We start from the raw sequence: 6,258 nt of genomic DNA on the forward strand, positions 1-6,258 counted from the left end.
TTTACCTTTTAGTTTTAGGTTCTACTAATTAGGCCAAGGACATATGGATCACCAAAATTTTTACTCAACTGAATTCTGTTCTGCTCACCTGACACACTGAAAAGCTAATCCACTGACACTGGTTTGTAGTGAAGGAAGTGTAGCATTCACTACAGGGCACCAAGAAAGGATAATGGACAGCTCATATGCAAAAGACCTGAACTCTCTGATGGCTTTCAGGGAAAAGTTTTTAAAGACAGTGTGAGGGAGAGCTTCATGGGTTGTATGATCTGCTCATGCACAATTCTCTGACTGGTTGACTGTGAGGTAACAGGGTGATGTTTCAAGGATCTCAGTCACAAACCTCGTTCCAATCAGTCTGGGATCTACTTGTTTGTGGTCAGCAGTTTTCATCTGGTGGAGTCTGGTTTCTGTAAAACAACTTAGGAATGTATGTAATCTATGTCCTTCAGGGAGGGACTAAAAGTTCTGTGACTGCTATATGGCTGATCTATTGTTTAAATTGACACAAATTCTCCTCCCCACCTTCTTTGCTTTGTCTCTGCATTCCTCTGATCATTAATATTTGAGCAAGATATTTTGGAACTTAGGTAAGGCCCCAGAACTTAAAGCAAAACCTGCTGCTTCAAAAGACAGGGACATTGGGGTTTGTGTATGATTTCAAATAGATAATCATTTTCTGTTGTATATTTTTCTCCTTTAGAGTAAATTTATTATCCATATAAGCATGGGTTTATTTCTGGGATTTCAATTATGTTACATTGGTCTATGTAACAGTTTTTCTGCTGGTACCATGCTGTTTTGGTTACTATAATTTTGTAATATATTTTGAAGTCAGGTAGTGTGATGCCTCCAGCTTTGTTCTTTTCTTCTCAGGATTGCTTTGGATAGTTGAGGTCTTTTGCCATTCCAAATTTATATTAGAATTTATTGTTCTTTTTCTGTAAAAATGTTAGTGGGATTTTTATAGTGTTTGCATTGGATCTGTAGATTGCTTTGGGTAATAAGGACATTTTGACAATGTTAATTCTTTCAATCAATGAACATGGAATATCTTTCTGTTTCTTTGTGTCTTCTTCAATTTCTTTCAAAGAAGTCTTGCAGATTTCAGTGTAGAGACTTTTCACTTCTTTGGTTTCATTTGTTCCTAGTTATTTTATTCTTTTCTTTTCTTTTGCTTGTGATTGTAAATGAGATTGTTTTTTCTTAAATTTATCTTTCTGCTAGTTCATTCTTAGTGTATGGAAACTCAATTGATTTGTGTATATTTACTTTGTACCCTGCAACTTTACTGTATTCATTTATTATTTCTAATCACTTTTGGCATTATCTTTAGGGTTTTCTATAAATAAAATCATGTCATCTGTAACTAGTGATAGTTTTACTTCTCCCTTTCCAACTTGGTTATCTTTTATTTCTTTTTCTTGCTTAATTAGTATGAGTAGGACTTCCAATACTATGTTGAATAAGACAGACAAAAGTAGGCATTGTTGTCTTGTTTATGATCTTGAAGAGATAGCTTTCAGTTTTTCATTATTGAGTATGATGTTAACTGTGGGTCTGTCATATACGGCCTTTATTATGTTAAGATATCCTCCCTTTATACACATTTTATTGAGAGTTTTTAATCATAATGGGGTGTTGAATCTTGTCAAAGGTTTTTCTGTGTCTATTGACATAATCATATGACTTTTACTTTTAATTTTGTTAATGTCCTGTATCATGTTGATTAATTTGTGGAAATTCAGCCATCCCTGCATTCCTGGATTAAATCCCATGTTATCATGGTGTGTTATCCTTTTAATATATTGTCATATTTAGTTTGCTAATATTTCATTGAGGATTTTTGCATCTATGCTTATCAGAGATATTGGCCTGCAATTTTCTTTTTTTTGTTGTCCTTGCCTGGGTTTGGTATCAGAGTGATGCTGGCCTCATAGAATGAATTTGGAAGCTTTCCTACTTCTTCAATTTTTTGGAATATTTTAAGAAGGTTAGGTGTTAATTTTTCTTTAAATGTTTGGTAAATTTCACTCATGAAAACTTCTGCCCTTAGGTTGTTGAATTTGTTAGTGTATAGATACTCATCATATTATTTTATAATTCTTTGTATTTCTGTGATATTCATTTTCATTTCTCCTCTTTTACTTCTGATTTTGTCAGAGCCTTCTCTATTTTTTTCAGTAAGTCTATCTAAAGGTTTTTCAACTTTGTTTACCTTTTCTAAGAACCAGCTTTTAGTTTCATTCCTCTTTCTATTATCTTTTTAGTCTCTATTTCACTTATTTCCACTTTGATCTTTATTATTTCTTTCCTTCCATTGACTTTGGGCTTCTTTTTTTCTTATTTTTCTACTTCCTTTAGCTGTAAGATGAGATTGTTTGTTTGAGATTTTTCTTATTTTTTGAGTTGGTCTGCATTGTTATAAACTTCCTTCTTGGTACTGCTTCTGTTATGTTCCATAGTTTTGGTATGTCATATTTTCATTTGTTATTTTTCTTTGCATATTTTTTTCTCTTTTGATTTATTTGTTGACCTAATAGCTGTTCAGCAGCGTGTATTTCAGTCTCCACATATTTGTTACTTTTTTTCAGTTTTCTTTTTGTAGTGGATTTCTGGTTTCATACCATTGTGATCAGAAAACGTTCTTGGTAAGATTTCAACCTTCTTAAATTTATTTTGTTTTGTTTCTCAGCTTATGGACTATACTTGAGGAAGTTCCATTTGCATTTCATAAGAATGTGTATTCTGCTGCATTTGGATGGAATATTCTGTAAAAATCTATCAAAGCCATCTGATCTAATGTTTTATTTAAGGTTGCAATTTCCTTGTTGACTTTCTGTCTGGATGATCTATCCATTGATATAAGTGGGGTCTTAAATTTCCATACTATTATTGTGTTGCTGTCAATTGTATCCCTTTTAGCCTGTTAATAATCACTTTATATATTTTGGTGTTCTTATGTTAAGTACATATATATTATTCACTGTTATGTCTTCTTGATGAAATATCCCCTTTATTATTATATACTATCCACATTTGTCTCTTTTTTCCTTTTTTGGCTTGAAATCTCTTTTGCCTGATATGAGTATGGCTACACCACTTTCTTTTGGCTGATATTTGCTTTTATGCTTAGAGTATAATCTTCCTTCTCTTCACTTTTAATCTATGTTTGCCTTTACAGCTGAGATGTGTCTCCTGGAGGCAGCATATAGTTGAGTCTTGTTTCTTCATCCTTCCATCCACTCTTTGTCTTTTGATGGGTGAATTCAATCAATTTATATTTAAGGTGATTATTGATAGATGAGACAGTATTGCCATTTTATCTTTTGCTTTCTGATTGCTTTATATCTCCATTGTTCCTTTTCTCTTGTGTTTCCATCTGCCATTTTTATTTATTTTTTAATGATGTTTTATTGTTTCCTCTTTTTTGTGCTTTTTTTTGGGTCTCTGCTCTATATTTATATTTTGTGGTTACCCTGAGGCTTGTGTGTAATTTCATAGATAAAACAGTCATTTTTCTGCTGGCAACATCTAATCTTCATTTACCTAAACAAGTTCTGTCCTTTTCTTCTTCCCCTCTTATGTTATTGTTGTGTTAAATGATCCCTTTTTATGTTGTGAGTTTGTTACTAAACTGAGATAGCTATAGTTATTTTTTAGCTTTATTTTTCCTCCCTTTAAACTTTATACTGTAGTAAAGTTTTTGAAAACCTTTTCTGATAAAGATTTGCAATTTTCTTGTTCTGTCTCTTTGTTACCTTGCTTACAGTTTTGTGTATTTTTGCTATTTTGTTTCTGGTAGAAGAGCTTATTTCAACATCTCTTGTAAGGCATATCTAGTGTAGATGAACTACCTCAACTTTTGTTTGTGTGTGAAACCTTTATTTTTCCTACAGATCTGAATCATAACTTTGCTCAATAGAGTATTCTTGGGTTATAGATTTTAGCTTTCAATATGTTGAGAATTCCATTCCACTCCCTCCTGGACTATAAGATTTCTACTGATAACCTAATGGGGTTTCCCTTCTAGGTTACTATCCTTTTTTTCCTGGCTGCCTTTAAAATTATTTCTTTGTCATTGACTTTTGACAATTTTAATTTATGCATGTTGGAGGTTTTTAGCATTGAAGTAATTAGGTGTTGTCTTAGCTTCAAGGACTTATATATTCAGTTCCTTCCCCAAGTTTGGGAGGTTCTCAGCTATTGCTTCATTGAATTATCTCTCTACTCCCTTCTCCCAATCTTCTTCTGAGATATCCATTATCCTAATGTTGCCCTTCCTAAAAGAGTCTGATAGCTCTCATAGCATTTCCCCCATGGTTTTTATATCTTATTTCTCTTTCCTCTTCTACTTGTATCATTTCTAGTTTTCTGTATTTGAACTCACTAAGTCTCTCTTCCACATTGGTCTGCTCTATTTCCAGTGCTTTCTAATGCATTCTTCACCTTGTTTTTTGTGTTCCTCAGCTCCAGAATTTTGAAATGGTTCTTTTTTTTCTTTTTCAGGAGAGTGTGAGTGCTTTTCATTCCATGCTAAAGAGGAGAGGGTCTCTGAGGAACACCTGGGACTGGGTAGGGACTCTTAAGAAAGGTAGACAAGGCTTCCTAAGCATGCTGTGCCTTTTTGAAAACCTGCCCCATATACTTAAAGTCCATGGTAGATCCTCGGTCTAGAGAACCTTCATCAAAAGAAAGGAGGGTATGGGATTCCCAGAGACTGGCTTCCAGTCGGACAGGGAAGGCCAGTGCCCGATGGATTGGAGCCAGGTTTCCCTCAGTTAATAGTATCCATGCCTGTCAACATGAACTTCAGTTATCTTGCCCTTACAGTGGAGTCCCTGACTGTGTAACTCTGTGTCAGAGATACTGCTGTCACAGGACCTCTTTTCAAGGCGACACTAGGAAACTACTCTCCAAGTCCATCCTCAGCAGTTGAGACAGTGACAGGTTAACTGAAGAGACCCCCTAGCTTCTACCTCTTGACCTTCAACAACTGAGGTCTCTGCATAGGGCCTGAAGTAACTGTGGCTCTTTTTCAGGCACTGGGAAGGATGGTGCTGAGGAGACCTGCTCTTCTGGCTGATTCAGAAGTTGGCTATCTGTTCCTTGTGAGGAGGCACTGCTTGAGGTCTGGGGATCTCCAGTGCCTTGAAGCTTCTGTCCCACTTGGATCTTTTGTCTGGTGACTGCCATATACAGACTCTGTAGATTTGTGACAAAGGGTTTTCCATCACCAACACTGCATACCTCTGGTATTTTCTCTACCATAAATTGTTCCAAGAAGGAATTCTTTTCAAATGGCTCTGTCTTCAACTGATTTCGGCTCAGTGTAGACCCACTGTCCTGGTAGTCCTGGATCTCTAGATCTTACATACAAAGCAATGTTGCTAGGTCCCTCACTTGGCACTGCAGTGACAGACTCATGCCCATCAGAGGACAAATCAAATGTTGGGAGAACAGTGAAGGGTTAGCTAGGATGCAGTGGAAATTCCAATAGAATGGGAGACCAGAGAGCTCACTCCACACCTGGAGTATCAGCACCTCTGCCACATGATCACAGGAGAATGTAGCTTTGCCAGGGCAAGCACTGTCCTTCAACAATGGGCAAAGCAGGTCATACAAATGACAATGAAAAGCCTCAGGAGGAGCAGTCAGGTGTTTGTTCAGCTCCTTGGCTTGCTGGCTGATCACACTAGTGTCCACCTGTTCAGGCCACACCTGTTGAAGATCTGAAAGCAACAAGGCATAGCCCTGTTTAGTGATATAAACCTTGGCCAAGAGGGAGTTCTCGGCAAGCTGTAGCCATGCCCAAGGCTGCATCTGCAGGCCTTGCTCCAGTTCCTCCATCGTGAGCGGCCTCAAGAGCCCTCACTCTCCCCGCGGCAAGCTGGCCCACCCATGCAAACCAAAAGGCGAAATGGTTCTTTTTTAGAATTTTAATTACTTTGGGCTTCCCTGGTGGCACAGTGGTTGAGAGTCTGCCTGCCGATGCAGGGGTCACGGGTTCGTGCCCCGGTCCGGGAAGATCCCACATGCCGCGGAGCGGCTAGGCCCGTGAGCCATGGCTGCTGAGCCTGTGCGTCCGGAGCCTGTGCGTCCGGAGCCTGTGCTCCACAACGGGAGAGGCCACAACAGTGAGAGACCTGCATACTGAAAAAAAAAAAAGAATTTTAATTTCTTTGATAAAATATTTCTCTATCCATTAGTTTTATTCCTGAGTTCACTGTATTGCCTTTCTGAGTTTTCTTGTAGCTC

The 6,258-nt window shown here is 37.4% G+C and overlaps 1 pseudogene; it reads right to left on the reverse strand.

The window, feature by feature from the left end:
- Positions 1-4,744: 4,744 nt before the first annotated feature.
- Positions 4,745-5,912, reverse strand: LOC113615552 (non-homologous end-joining factor 1 pseudogene; annotated as a pseudogene).
- Positions 5,913-6,258: the final 346 nt, after the last annotated feature.

Source organism: Aethalodelphis obliquidens, unplaced genomic scaffold (assembly GCF_003676395.1).
Source record: "Aethalodelphis obliquidens isolate GAN/ISIS:26980383/991018 unplaced genomic scaffold, ASM367639v1 scaffold119, whole genome shotgun sequence".
NCBI classification, from domain to species: domain Eukaryota; kingdom Metazoa; phylum Chordata; class Mammalia; order Artiodactyla; family Delphinidae; genus Aethalodelphis; species Aethalodelphis obliquidens.